Consider the following 15,970-nt stretch of genomic DNA (forward strand, 5'->3'; position numbering starts at 1 on the left):
GATAAAGAGATTCGCTTTAATTTTTCTTCCACACCTTATCTCACAATGAATGGGTAATTTTGACTTTTCAAATGGATATATTTACGACGACTTTCTTTTCAACCAAAAATGAGCCTTATTATATTTTATTTATTTGTTTAAATCGGTCACAAAGCATGACATTAGTAATCGAAAATTTATTTAGGCACATACATGGAATTAGTAGGTATTCCGTACTATCTCCGTATCTCTCCGTACTCCGTATCTATGATATCAGTAATCACTATGAGCCAGAATGGAACCCAAAAACGTGCACACACAGGGACAACTATTGTTAATTATACTACTACTACTATTAATCTGTTAAAAATAAGATTTAACGAACATACATACAATTTGTACATAACAACTTTGCAGTCAAAACTCTTACTCGGTCAAAACTACTTATGGCAAGATAAGAGTTTTGACTGCAACATATATAGAGCTAACAGCTAACTTTAAATAATAAAGTTATACTCAGTAACATTCTAGGGTCTAGAAACAAATAGTTATATCGTTATGATACTAGTAATTTCCTATACTCGTGGTCAGTTTACATCTCAAAGCATTGCACCTGACGAATTTAATTAATCTAGTGATATCTTACTGCTATTGTCTTCTATTTGTCTCGATAAAAGATACAGCATTAATTCACTTATGTTTCTATTATTCTTTCTCACTACCAGCGTTTTGATGCGGATTCGGTTATATATGCAACAGTCGGAGCCCAGGGACGGATTTCCTGAGATTTCGTTTCCACTTCGCACGGTCGTCGGCATCCCTAGTTGTCAGACCATTGCCACGCATCATCCTTCACGACTTCATCAAGCCAGCACTTCTTTTCTTAAACTTTCTCTTTCTACCACGGCCAGACGGGTACGGCTTAACCAGACTTTTGTTTTATACATAATTTTGCCGGTTTACCCAAAACATGTCTTTTTCATTTCGTCGTGTAAAAAATCTCAATATTGAAATCACGATATATTTTTTCATTAAACCTCAGCGGCTATTGGGACCACAATAAATTCAGTCACAAGAAGGGACCTTAAAAAATCAGTGTTATTTTTCTTTCCACAATGTTTATTATTATTAGCTCCCGCTCTTCCATACTAATTTCCGTATCGGCCCGATCGATTCCAACCCTTGAGAGTTATTCTGTTACATAACTTATTCATAGTAGAAAGTTTTTGCTTGTAGCCCGGAATTTTTTATTATAAAAGGTTTAGCTTTTTTTCTACTTTTCATCGAGCGTGTGACTTATGTGATTTTGATGTGATTTTGTCAAAAATATGTTAAAGACTGACTTAAAGCTGACAATGTTCTCAGCTTTGAAGTAGTAGGTACTCCGAAGTACCTGCTAATGTCATGTGAAAAATGAAGTGAAAAATTAAAAGTCAAATTTTTATGGAATTAGTAGGTACACGAAGTACTTATTAAATCCATGTATACTACACCCGCTATATGACTATAACCCATAGATTTAGAAGGACCCCGCGCGCGTTATCAAGTCAGATGCCTTCATTATTACTAATCACGCGTCCACATTGAGACAGAACGACGCGATACGATGCGACATGAAAATGCTTAGTAGGTACTGAAATTAATATACATCCATACAATTGATACTTTTGAATCGCAACGAGCATTACCCGTATTTTTCTAAACAGATCGTAGCATTTCGTAGACCAACTCGTAGCGTTGCTACAACTTTGTAGCAGAACTACGGCTTTCATAGCTGTTTCAAAATTATTTATATTACAACTAGCTTTTGCCCTCGGCTTCGCCCGCATTAAAATTCCATAATGAATGATACCCTATGTCCTTCTCCATACTTCAAACTATATTTATGCAAAATTTCACTAAGATGGGTTGAGTAGATACGAGTAGATCGTGAAGAGGTAACAAACAACCTTACTTTCGCATGTATAATATTAATTAGGATTTTCTTTTTAATACTTTAACATACGTATAAATTTATAATAAAATACTTTGTCTACATAATTCTAGGATTATCACTACATAATCTAAAACAAAATCACCTCTCTCTGTCTGTCGCTACGTATATGTGTATGTTTAGATCTTTAAAACTACAGAACTGCTCCCGTCGGAAATCACGCGGGTGCAGCCGCGGGCAAAAACCAGTTTTACATAATACAGTAATAAAAATATCGTATTCGAAATTTTTTCATCCGAGTACTATTATAAATTTATTATATTATTGAAAAAATGATCCCTTTCGAATCTAATACCATTTCCATTAAATCAGAATAAGGCACTAGATGTGAGCTTTGAATACAAATAAGTTGTTATCGAATGGCAGCTTTGAGCTTTCAGATTTGTCACTTTTATAAGTTTCATTCCGGATTTCATTAAAAAATCAGCTAAATAACCTTTATTTAAATCACGAATTAAAACAAGCTTCCATACTCATTCATTCATTAATTTCGGATTTAATTAAAAAAACAGCTAACCAACCTTTATTTAAATCAGAATTAGAACTAGCTTCCGTGCTCTCTTTGGCTTAATGGTCAACATTCCTCAGTGCTGTAAGTCCCGGGTTTATCCCCGGTCAGGTCAAGATGAAAAATGATCTTTTTCAAATTGATATCAAAATGAAAATCAAAATCAAATCATTTATTCAGAAATTAGGCCTTCACAGGCACTTTTTCACGTCATATTCTAAATTAAACGATGTTTACCAAAGCTACAAACTACTAGCATTTCGGAACGACCACTGCTGAGAAGAAATGCCGAAAGAAACTCATTCAAACAGTGTGGTCCCTATTATGCCAGAAGGGCTTACCATTTTTTAAATATTGTGATCTTGGACACAACTTAATCTCACGATTCAATTACATATCAACAAAAGCTACACGTGGCCCTCTAAAATCACAACTCTTGGCTCTGTCTAATTCGCAAGTGATAAATACGTGATATTGTATATATTGTATATGTACGTGATTATTTTATATATAATATAGTATCTATATAAAATAAAATTTCTATAAATATACGCACTTTATATATGTCCTTATTTATCTGTCAAAACAAAACAACGAAGTAATCAAAGCAACGTGTACGTTTTTACCTTTTGAAGTTGGAACTCTAAAGATAATATTTCGGAACCCTCGGTGGGTGAGCTCGACTCGCACTTGACCAGTTAATTAAGTCAAGATCAAAGTGTGAGTGAAATTGTTTGACGTCAATGTCAGAGCACAAAATTGTTGGTGAAGATAGGCAATTTGCTAAGAAAAGGAAAATAAATGTTTTCTTTCTTTCTTTCATAATTATCTACCTATACATATAATTAATTTGTAAGTACGCTATGACTGTACATCCATACTAATTATGAATACGAATGTCTGTCTGTTCCGCTTCCGCGATTTTCGCTAGACGATTTTCATGAAATTTGGCATGTATGTAGTTAAAGACTCCAGTCCAAAAATTGGCTACTTATTTTTCAAAATATGCGACTACTTGCCCCATTAAATGTTGGTATTGTAGTCGTAAAAGTCATGTCAAATGCCTTTAGGCGAATAAAAATCTGACACCAGTGTTAGCAACAACGTACTCAAAAAGAAGTATTATATGCTTGAAAATCTAAGTAATTTTAATTAGGAAATATTCTAGCATTAAGCCCGTCTATTGTACAGACAACAGCACATCAACCTACCCAAATTCTTTACAAACTCGCCGCTATTACCGCGTTAAAGAGGTTCATGCAGGGTAATGATGTGCTCCCCCCGACGGGTTCCCATCTTGTCGCGATGGTGGGGCTTAGTAACCGGGGGGGCTGGTCTGACACAACCAGCCACCCCGGTGAACCAAGAGGAACCCAAGGCCCAGAGACTTTGGTGGGTGCTCTGGGCCTGGTGGACGGTCCCCTCAGTAGTACTGCCATTGGCTGGTGACCCGCCACCAGCCTTTGGATGTGGAAACTAGAGGGGACCAGAGGTGGGGTCGCGGGGGTTTGTTCTCCGCGACCACAGCGCGGCCGTGGCGCTGAACACGGTGCGGTGGGGCCGCAGGGGAAGAGGAGAGTCGGTATGTCTCTCGACGATCCCCCTGTCCTCTGCGGCCGAAGGGTGGCTGCCTCTGTATCGGGTGCAATGTGTGGGTGTCACCTGCCTATCACCTCTTGCGCCCGTACAGAGGCAGACTTGGGTGCCCTGTGGCACCCAAGATTTTGTGTGTGTGTTGTGATCGCTGGTCCCTTCAGGACCAGCGGTCGGTGATGCCCGCTCCCCCCGTTAGCTTTCTGACTGGTGTGCGGAGTGGGCTTGATGGTCCGCGCCACGCTCGCGTGGCGTAAGGGGCGGGTGGTTAGCACTTGTGCTTGCTGCCCGCCCAGGTCGGGGCCGAAAGGCCGGCCGGGGGGGCGTCGCGGTCGAATGCCTAGCGACCCCGTGACGTCCCCCATAACGGCAGCGTGAAAACGCCCCAGGGGTTTAGTGGGTAGGCTGGGCCGACTAGCGGCCCAGGAGTCCCACACTCAGTGCGTAACAAGCATTCCCCTGGATAAACAAAAAAAAAAAAGGGTAATGATGTGCTGTTACTGAGCGACTGTACTTTTACCAATAATATTTTTGTGCAATCAAATTTGAAATAAAGAAAAAAAAAACTGTTATTAGACGAGTTCTTTTATAAAAACCACTACTAACAATCAGCTCAAACTATAACCGATTTGTTGGCAACATTCATAAATTTATTTATACATAAAGACATGTAAAATAATCCGATATTTTCGTTTCCATTCTGCTTCAATCTGTCAATTACGATTCGATATAGCGATGCAATTTAATAAATCGAGAAACCTTTTACAGCATTGATCAATTTAATGAGATAAATTAAAAGACGGTATGAAGCGAAATTGAATGTTTACCGTGTTAGATAATGTCAGTATTATGCAAACTTAAATTTAGAATTAATTTAAATGATTTCTTAAAATCAGATAGAATGTAGAGCTAATTAATATAAATTATTACTTTTTTGTTATTTGAATTAGGTATATCATGCATTTCGCTCACACTCAAGATATTACACAATATTTTAACGAAAAAAGAGGCCTCGAAAAGACTTCAAATTCTCAAACGAAGCTTAATAAGCTCGTCTCACATGCAATGTGAATGTGTCGTCACTCTCCCGAGATCTACATAATTGCTAACAAGTGTCAATTTGTATGATAAATCGTGCGGATTGAGAAGTAGGTACGAGTGCTTTTGGATATAAATGGGCCACTTCGTATGTCGCATTTTTATTAGATAATTCCACGAGCTAATATTATTTTCAGTATCTTTTGGTGGGTGAATTTTCTTTGACGTCTATTCGTACACTCAGATTAGAAAGAGATTTAAGTGACTCGAAAATAAAACAGTGTTAAATTGCGATTTCAATAAAATACCGTCTCCATTTGTATTAAAAAAATAAGGAGCAAGTAAGTTTACTAGTTTTTTACTAGTTTTTTACTAGTTTTTTACTAGTTTTTTACTAGTTTTTTACTAGTCATATATTAATTTGTTACCTTCTCACGCTCAATATATTTTTCACACCAATTTTATTAAAATAGAGATTATTTTAAGAAAATTGGTGTAAAAAATATATTGAGGAAAAACAAGAATTTACATGAACATTTCACCTGGTCAATATCTTGAGCTAAAGTACCTACGTTATAATAACTATTATGTTAGTAAGTAAATAGATAGAGGAACTCATTATTACACCATTTACTAAGGAGTCATAAATTATAATGAGGTAATAATTAAAACAAATAAATGAGGCATATTCATTACTCTAAATCGCAAAATTCCCACTATTTTTGTGCCCCGCGACATTGTTACAAGTTCAAAACATAACTACCTATCATCGCAAAAAAAGTACAGTTCTTAAAATAAATTCACGCAGGCGAAGTCGCTAGACATTGCTACTTTATTAATATCCTACGTACGACAAAACAGACAACCCCTCACAGCTGATGCGAGTGCCCCACTTCGTTATAAAGGCGCGTTGCATTCACACTACTGCATATGACAGGCTCAAAGGAAGGGATTTTTATTACAAGCATGAGATACGAGTGTATAAATCTTAGTGGGATAGTGCACAATACCGCGCTTTTCTGCAATTTTGTAACTATTATAATAAATGAGGATATCTTGTCCTTCAATCTGTTATGATTCTACGGCTACAATTGAATGTATTTTTATAATAAACTGCCCGTGGAAATTTCCCACAAGAACGGTATTTTTTCCGTCATGAAAGGTACCGTTGAAAGTTGTCCTTCTTTATTTTTCAATCTATATGTATTTACGCAAAATTTAAAGAATATTGATTGATTAGATAGAGCGTGAAGAGGTGACCAACAAGGTGGTTCAGTTGGATCCAAAGTAAGTTCGAGATTTGAGAAAGTAATTTCATGTTGTGGCATACTTTATAACATATTTTATAACATATAGATAAACATCCAAGACCCAGGGCGATCTGAAAAAGTTAATTTTCCATCTTGACCTGACCGGGTATCGAACTTGGGACCACCGGTGTAGTACCTGCATGATGAGGTCTTCATTTATGATTTTCTATTTGTATTCTTCTCTCTGAACTCCTTGTGTTTTATTTTTTGAGAATTTGCGATTTGATTATATTTATTTTTCTTTAATGACATCCCTAATTCTAGAAAAGGACAGCAATACATGATGTATTGTCGTCCTACTTGACACCACCCGCAAAGCGTCCGTTAAAACTCCTTTTAAGTTCTAGTCTCCTAGTACAAATTATTTTTTTCTACGTCGCGATAGTGTACCTACAAAATTAAATGTCTGTATTGTATTAATGATCATTCATAGAGTACTTTTTGAGTAAAACACAATAAAGTAATCATTCACATAAAAAAATCTTTACAAAGAACGCAACATTGAATTCATCGAAATATGGTGGTGTTAAATCGAATCAAATTATTCTTTGTCCAATCCCGCTCCGATTCTATCTCTGGCGAATTAACCAAATTATCATTCGATTCAAAATTCAGCTAATCGAACAAGATCGCGCTTTTATGCTTACAATTTATCCGTTTAATATAGCATACATTGCCAGTTTTCTTTACTTCATACCGTGAATAGTTCAGGAAAGCAAGTAACGTAAGGAAATGAAGGCGTTAATGTCGAGTTTGTTTGTATACGTTTAGTAGTGCGTGGGTTAGGATGTATGCACAAAACGATGATTAATCCGTGCCAAATGAGCCGATTCATTTCCTATCCCGCCTATATCGGAATTAACTCAAATAAGGAATGTTTTTCAAGCTATCGAAGGGTAAGTATTGCAAGATTTGTACACGCAATTATTTTAATAAATTAAATATATATGTTAAATTAACGTTAAAATGACGAGACGGTCGGACATCAAAGAGTTCGACAAAAATGGCAAGAGAACACACAAAGGATAGGAATGTCTGGAAGAAGTTAGGCTTTTACCCAGCAGTGGAACTCAAATATATATATGGACAAATAACACAGATTGAGCTAACCCAAAGTAATTTCGAAACTAGTGCAATGGGATACTAACTCTAACGATACTATATTCTATAACATATACATATATAGTTAAACATCCAAGACCCGGGCCAATCCCAAAAATATTTTCCATCTCAACTTGACCGGGTCTGGACCCGGCAGCTTCGCCAGCGTGTATTTTTCAGGGAAAGTTATTTTTCCGGAATGTCCTTCTGCATATTTCAAACTACATGTATGCAAAATTTCAAGAAGATTAGTTGAGTAGATAGAGCGTGAAGAGGTAACAAACAAACTTACTTTCGCATTTAAAATTTTAGTTGGAAACATGGTATTATCCGAGCGGGGACTGGTAGCTGGTTCATCATGAACAACAAAGAATTATTAAATTTGAAAACGGAGGTAATATTATAACACAATAATTCGTTTTCTGGGAAAATAAAACTCGCTACAGATAAAATTATATTTCTTTTACGCCCATCTTGTCCATCAAGTTGCGTTTCAAATATTTATTTTTAATTAATAATTTGTCGGTTTATAATAAAAAAAAAATAAACAGTATTCTCGAGTTCGCTTCAGTAAATTGGAATTTCAGATTGGATTTATATTTGGTGTCAGAGATTTAATTTTTGGAATATTGATTGATTAATTCTGTAAAAGACGGAAAACAAAAACCAATTGAGTAATTTTGAAGATAGTCATGAGGTGAATAGAGGTTCTGGAATCGAACTGGAATTTGACGACCTCGATGGCGCAGTGGTATAGTGCTTGCCTCTGAACCGAGAGGTCTCAGGTTCGATCCCCGGTCGGGTCATGATGGAAAATGATCTTTTTCTGATTGGCCCGGGTCTTGGATGTTTATCTATATATGTATTTGTTATAAAATATAATAGAGGTGAATAGAGGTTCTGGAATCGAACTGGAATTTAACCCACGCCCCTGTGTCTGCCCCTGTGACAGTGCTCATAACAACTGAGCACTGTCACGGATACACAGGGGCGTGGGTTAAATAAATAATAAATAAATAATGTTCATACATTATAACAAATCACACAGATTGAGCTAGCCCCAAAGTAAGTGCGAGACTTGTGTTATGGGATACTAACTCAACGATACTATATTTTATAACAAATGCATATATAGATAAACATCCAAGATCCGGGCCAATCAGAAAAAGATCATTTTCCATCATAACCCGACCAGGATTGAATCCGGGACCTCTCGGTTCAGAGGCAAGCACTTTACCACTGCGCCATCGAGGTCATCAAAATGATTCCATACAATTTAGTGCAGTGATATAAATCTGTGAATCAATCACATTGGAAACAATAAATCGAGAAAAAGGACTTTATCTATTCTATTTGTTGAGCAGTCAGTGTCTACAATCCAACAAATACTTAGACTCTCTAACACAAATATTGGTCTCATGTTGTGTTCACACTGAGGATTTGGCCTAAAGAAGTTCGGACTTTGAGAGGATAGACGTTTTAGTTTTATAGTTCGTTTTTCAACATTTATTTTACTTTTTACTTCGAAAAGTGTTTGTTAGTGGCCAGTTCGGTTGTTAAATAAATCTTGAGCTGTGAAATATTTTGCGTTATCGTATCAATACTATCTATCACCATGTTCCTTTTTTATTACAATTTTAAAAGTGGAACGTACGTATGTTCTCAATTGTTTTAGAAAGTTTCATAATATTCATAGAATTTCATGAGATTAGGCCCTCAGACCACACGCACATTGAAGTAACTATTTTGTTTGGTTGGAATCTCGCAATTCAATTTTTAAGCAGCTACCTTCTATATACCGATTGAGATAAAATGTGTTTATATAAACGTTTAATTTAAATGACAAAACATTTATGATAAATCAAATATTACAATATAGTAAAAAGCTTTTTAGACCAATTAACTACTTACGCAAACAAACTACACTCACTACAAACATTTATTATTAATTTCAATTGTATCATCATCAAATATCATTGTTCTAAAAGCATTACTATCTGTAAGTGATTTACGTTGAAACGAAAGCCTAATGTAAACCTGGTATTATTATTTATTAGACTAGCTTGAACTACACATTTTGTATGTATCTGCACGCGTTTTGTTTCCATCGCGAACTTAGATCTCACGAGCACAATAAATTTTTACAATATTTTGTGAATATTTCAAACTAAAAAATTCTATTGTCAGATCCCACTTTTCAAATTTCATCAAAATCAGACAAACGGTTCGATGGTTATCGCGTTACAAACAAACAAACATACATACACACAATGTATTATTGCCCCAAGTTGATTTGTAGACCTCGCTCGCTTTACATGCCCGGTCAATTATTATTTCCGTGAGAAATTACTATTTCTATAGTAATACGTTTTCGAATAAGCGTATCGTAAGCGGCAAAACAAAAGAGAAACTAAGCGAGAGGGAGCATAACCTCAAAACGTCAGCTAAACTTGCAAAATGACCGTTGATTCGGACGGATGGCTTCGTCAAGTAATCAATGGGGGGCATGAATAATGTCTGCCATTTGAGTAACCGGCCGGTTGTTTCGAATAATTAATTTTTGGGGTGTGTACTGTAACGTTTTGTAGGAGCCTGATTTCGTGAGCGCATGCGTGGCGCGAGCCGGCTCTAGACGCGATGCGTAGGGTGGCAAGACAGCTGTCTTGTTCGAAAGAAGACTGACGACGGTTTTTGGGTAAAAATTGTAAGATGTGATGATTAGTAAAGAATTTTTTAAAGCCTGTATTTTGTGTCCCACTGCTGGGCAAAGGCCTCCACTTGTGTCTTTCACAGGTCTCTGGGTCATTTGTTGCCAACCACGCCGATACCTGTCCAAATCATCCCGCCATCTTGTTCGTGGTCTCGACGATAATTGAATACAAGAATACTAACATATATTACACCTTAGGCTTCAACTAAATCTGAGGAAAAAAATTATGCTAAACCTATGGTGGGCGAATGGATTATCATAATCAAAAAGGGCACAGTCGTTTCAATAATTGTAACAACTTGACCAAACTTTTCAACAGAAAAATCTTTAATTCATGATATAACAGCCAAAATTGTTTACCGACGAAATTATACCGGAATAATTCATAAAAAATCCGCTCACAACATTTTTGGTCACCCTAATTGCAGCTTCCAGTACGCGAGAAGCTTTCATATTGACCTATACGTATTACGAATTTCTCTTTCAGGCTGTGCGAGAGAGACGCAAGAAAACATAATACAGGGTTCCGTCGTGTTAGACAAGGACGGAGACACTCGGGTAGAGTACCCAGTCTACTCATTTCAGTGTATCCCGACCGATTGAACGTGTCGGAACGTCGCGAGCCAGCGCTTCACGAAATTACGATTGATATAAAGACCTTGTGTTGTGTAAAATATTAATTTGACTGTGCTGTGTGAGTTTTTGTGTGAAAAACCGTGAATACAGTGAGGATTTGTGGTGTTATCTCATTTCCAACTGAACAACTTGAGCCCGAGGGAGTGATTTCAGAAATGTAAGTAAATTTGACGCTCTTTAGAATTCAGTTCGTAAGGATATACCGTTTTCACTGAATATTTTAAGTAACCATTTAATAACGGCAATTGTCGGATAAAACAATGCGTTAAGTCTTTTCTGACCATTTTTGTTTGCGAAAAATCTATGCATTTAGGTCATTTTTTATACGTTACTTGATAATAATGAACCTAACAGACATTCAATTGTTATATACATAGATGAAAACGCCAAATGTATTCATTTTATTCACGTAATAGCCATATTTCCAAGAACACGGATGAAATATAATTCAAAACCAACATGATATTAATAAAACAAATAAAAAAAAAACCATTTGTTTGGTTGTTTTAATGGCTCACTATATAAATCTATGGAATGGATCCAACCATTCAAATAACATAAAAAAAAATTGTGTAGCAAACATTAGGGCATAACAAATTAAAAAAAAATCTGTTTTATTATATCTGTATTCTGATTAAAAAGCAACATACATAAAGGTAACGAATAAATCTATACTATTATTATAAAGAGGTAAGCGTTTGTTAGTTTGTATGTTTGAGTCGGGTAATCTCCGAAACTACCGTACCGATTTCAAAAATAATTTCACCATTAGATGGGAACATTATCCAAGATTGCTATAGATATATATTTTATTTCAAAATTCCCACGGGAGCGAAGTCCTGGGCAACCTCTAGTATAGGTATAAAATTAACGGATCCGGCTTTTTTATCCGTGTTAAGTGTGGATTCTGTTCTATAAACAATATCAAGGAAACATGAAAACATCATACAGCTGTATATCTATATATATGACTGACAGACAACGTACAGCCGAAACTACTGGGCGTAGGAAGCTTAAATTTGGCTTATATATTCCCTGGGGAGTGTAGGTGAGCACTATGAGAGGATTTTTGGAAATTCCACCCCGAAGGGGGTGAAAGGGGTGAAAACGTTTTATGTGAAAGTTCTACACCGTTGAAGTTAGTGACTAGAAAATTTGGGTTTTAGTTGTTTACATCAAATTAATAAATATGTGTTTGAGATTTTTCTAAAAATTAACCCTCAATCCCTACAAAAGGGGGGTGAAAATTTGTATGGGACTTAATAAAAATATTTCAAGATAAATAGCTGAAAATTGGTATACAAACTCTTCATATTTTTTCTTAAAGAATGATCGAGATTAAACTATTAAATTCACGCGGACGAAGCCGCGGGCAAAAGCTAGTTTCATATAATTTGTATTTATATCCATTGCTTACATTGTAGCTTACAATTTAAACAATTAATATATACGGTTAGTTACACCGTCAAATTTGACGTTGATTTTAACCGACGCGCCGCTAACGTTTAGACAAAATGGCTCACTTTGCGGTTTTTCTGTGTATGTTAAAGTTAACGTCAAAGTTAACGGTGCAACTTGTCCTTGACGTCTTAAGAATCGAAACACAAGAAATAAACAAGTAATTATGTGCACTGGATAATTAATTGTTTATTTCTTGTGTTTCGATTCTGCGTGATCGACGGGTAGAAAGTATTTTCTTATAGGTAGATATAATTAGTTTGATATTTTTTTCTATAGGTCGTAGGTTCAATAAACTCTTCGAATGTAATTGTAAGAATTATGGACGCCGATAACATGAAACGTTTTGATCAAAGTGGCCAGGTAAATCAACTTTTGCGTTATTACAGAATTAAAGCAGGCATAATTTTGCTCTTGACAGATATGGAAAATCAATTGTCATTACAACCTGTCAATTTTCTTGGGGAAGTAATCATTTCCAAAATCAATCTATACTTCTATACTATTATTATAAATGGTAAGCGTTTGTGAATTTGTGAGATTGTATGTTTGAGTCGGGTAATCTCCGAAACTATCGAATCTATTTTAAAAATTCTTTCACCATTAGAAAGGTACATTGACCAAGATTGCTATAGGCTCTATTTTATCACAAAATTCCCAAGGGAGGGGACCCCGGGCAACATCTAGTCATTCATAAAATTAACTTACAGATTAATTGTTTCAAAGTCAGATAGTAAAACTAATTCTTGTCTTTGTTAATGTTTGAAAAATTTTAATGACAGCGCGGCCGCAGCTGTCGAAACGCTCTGAGAACCATCCTTAAATAGATGCGACCCTACAGTTTTACCTTTCCCATTCATTAGTAAATGAGGTTTTGATGTTATACTTCAATTATTTGATTAGCGGGTAGATTCTAATTTGATAAGGGATTGCGACAAATGATACGGGTCCTAAGTTCACGAACTTTTAATATAAAATTAAGTTGCTCAATTTTTAATTTCTAGGCAAATGTAATTTGGGGTTGTTAAAAAGGGTTAGACTTTTTAAAAATCGAAATCGAATAAAGACGACATTTTTCTTTTTCTCATTTGAACTAATTTAAAATAATAATATTCGGTTACTTTTTAGTTAGAGCTAAGTTCAGTTAACAACTGATTCGTTCTTCCAATTCTCACCGAGTGAGACCGTGCATATCATAATCAACATCCACCATATTTATCAGACATGAATTGCTTCCTTAGACGTTGAACGTTGGAGCCCAGGGTTTGCTTTCCTACTTTTTCCTCTACATTTTGGACGGTCGTCGGCATCCCTAGTTCTCAGACAAAATGCCAGTTGACATAGACGTAAAAATATATAAACAAAATACGTGTACCCAAACCAATAACAAACATTTCATCCTATTCTACAGAGTCACATTTTTGTTTTGAGCTCGGGCTGGTAAGTGATTGTTAACACGCAGCCAAAATTTTTAAAATTTGAAGTTTTTTCAAAGGAACGTGGACTTCGGGGCATAACAGCTGCAAGGAAGCTAGCTTAAGTGGAAACCATATAATAATACATAGAACTATAATGAAAATTGTATAACACAAGAAACATCAACAATAAACACAAGAGAAGCTGTTGAATAATGCATATATTCCTTGCGACATGATTAATGCACTGCGCAAGGGTTATCGACATTATGGCAACACTTCCATGAATCTTATTTGGATTGGAAATTAGAAGGAAACATACAAATACGTAGCACTAACGTCCACATGCTGTCTCTTTTTACCATATCGTATAATCATCGTGTAAAAAAGAGAGAACGTGTGTTTTTCGTTTCACGATTCGAGTTACAATCGGGTTTAGAGTCTCATGCTGTGAGTTTTTCTCATATATAGATGCTTTCTTTACATTAGAAGGAAAAGTATATTATATTACAAATTACACAGATTGAGCTAGCCCCAAAGTAAGTTCTAGACTTGTGTTATGGGATACTAACTCAACGATACTATATTATATAACATATACATATATAAATAAACATCCAGGACCCGAGCCAATCAGAAAAAGATCATTTTCCATCATGACCGGACCGGGGATCGAACCTCTCGTTTCAGAGGCAAGGACTTTACCACTGCGCCACCAATCGTTGAAGAAGTCGAATCGTCGAGAAGGAATGGTAAAAGGAAGAAGGAGCCCAGGAAGACCAAGAGATAGTTACACCAGGCAAATAAAAGGTAGACATCGTGTCGTGTCAGGAAGTGAAGGAATTAGCTATGGATAGACAGCGATGGAAGGAACTACACGGATAAGAGCGTCCAGGAAGTGAAAGAATTAGTTATGAAGAGAGAGCAATGGAAGTAAAGGAACTCCACGGATAAGAGCGTCCAGGAAGTGAAAGAATTACTATGGAGAGAGAGCGATGGAAGTAACTTCACCGACAAGAGCCTCGCTCTATGACATGATGATACCTAGAAACCTGATTGGTTTTATCCAATCCAAAACATTTTTTCTAACAACTGTTCAAAATGTACCACATGTATCTGTTGTATAGGCGTTACAAACTAATCTCCAACTAACATAAACACTATCCTTACATTCCGGTGAGGGCCATTACTCTAGCTGTCATCGAACCGACAAAACCCATTATTTATTCGATTAGACTAAGCGATTATCTGCTCTCATACATTGTAATTTAGTGGCTGGAGTTAGTGGAGCGGTAAGGGATTGCTCAGAGCTATCTTCATCGTAAGTCATTAGGCCCTCATTTTAGGTCCTCTTAATCAAGAAGAATCATTCGCATGTTTCAGTACATTTATTTCGCCCCGGGGCTTCGCTCCGGTGGGAATTTCGGGATAAAAAGTACCCTATGTGTTATTCCAGGTTATTTTCTACCCGTGTACTAAATTTCAAAACAATCGGTCCAGTAGATAATGCGTGAAGAGGTAACAAACAAACTTACTTTCGCAATTATAATATTAGTTGGGATATTTCTATCAAAAACATATGTTTTACATATGTTTTGTCTATCTAGATCTGCATCTTATCTACAATCATACCATCGCGACTTCCACAGTGATGTGGAAGTCGCGAAGGTAGGTAAGAATAATAAAATGAAATGCAAGTAGTGACAGAAGAAATGAATATAAAAATTGCTGACTTAATAGTGGACTGTATGAGTTTGAATTTTACTTACTTTACTCTATGCCAATCTTACTTTTATTCTATGCCAATCTGGCTTACTGGGATATAGGCGCTAAATAAAAACACTTAATAATTTGTGCCGATAGCTGGGCCACTCGTGAGGACCACGTAGACTTGTGACTTGGAAGTAGTATGCTGTGTAAAACCGCTATATTTAATTAAAATTACAGAGCCTCAGTGGTGCTACGCTTGGCCGAGCTATAAAAGAAAGGCGATTATTTTATTGGTTGTTAATCAATATGATAGAGACGAATATACATCTTTATCTCCACCGACATATAACGGTCTTTTGGATGATGCAATATTTACACAGCATTGCATCATGCCTATAGTTATTTTACCCAAATCGTACAGTAGATATAAAACTTATACTATGATTACAGGCTAAGGTACTTCAAAACTTATTACGCTATAATACTAAATACAATCTATGTGCGACAGTGTAGGTATTC

The 15,970-nt window shown here is 36.1% G+C and overlaps 1 protein-coding gene across 1 annotated transcript in view; it reads left to right on the top strand.

Annotated features, from left to right (window-relative positions):
- Positions 1 to 10,804: 10,804 nt before the first annotated feature.
- Positions 10,805 to 15,970, top strand: part of LOC128670171 (neuroligin-4, Y-linked-like) — a 62,051-nt gene continuing 56,885 nt past the window's right edge. The window contains exon 1 of the mRNA XM_053745623.2: positions 10,805 to 11,025. The gene's annotated coding sequence lies outside the window, so the exon portion shown is untranslated. The remainder of the gene's footprint in view (positions 11,026 to 15,970) is intronic.

Source organism: Plodia interpunctella, chromosome 5 (assembly GCF_027563975.2).
Source record: "Plodia interpunctella isolate USDA-ARS_2022_Savannah chromosome 5, ilPloInte3.2, whole genome shotgun sequence".
NCBI classification, from domain to species: Eukaryota; Metazoa; Arthropoda; class Insecta; order Lepidoptera; family Pyralidae; genus Plodia; species Plodia interpunctella.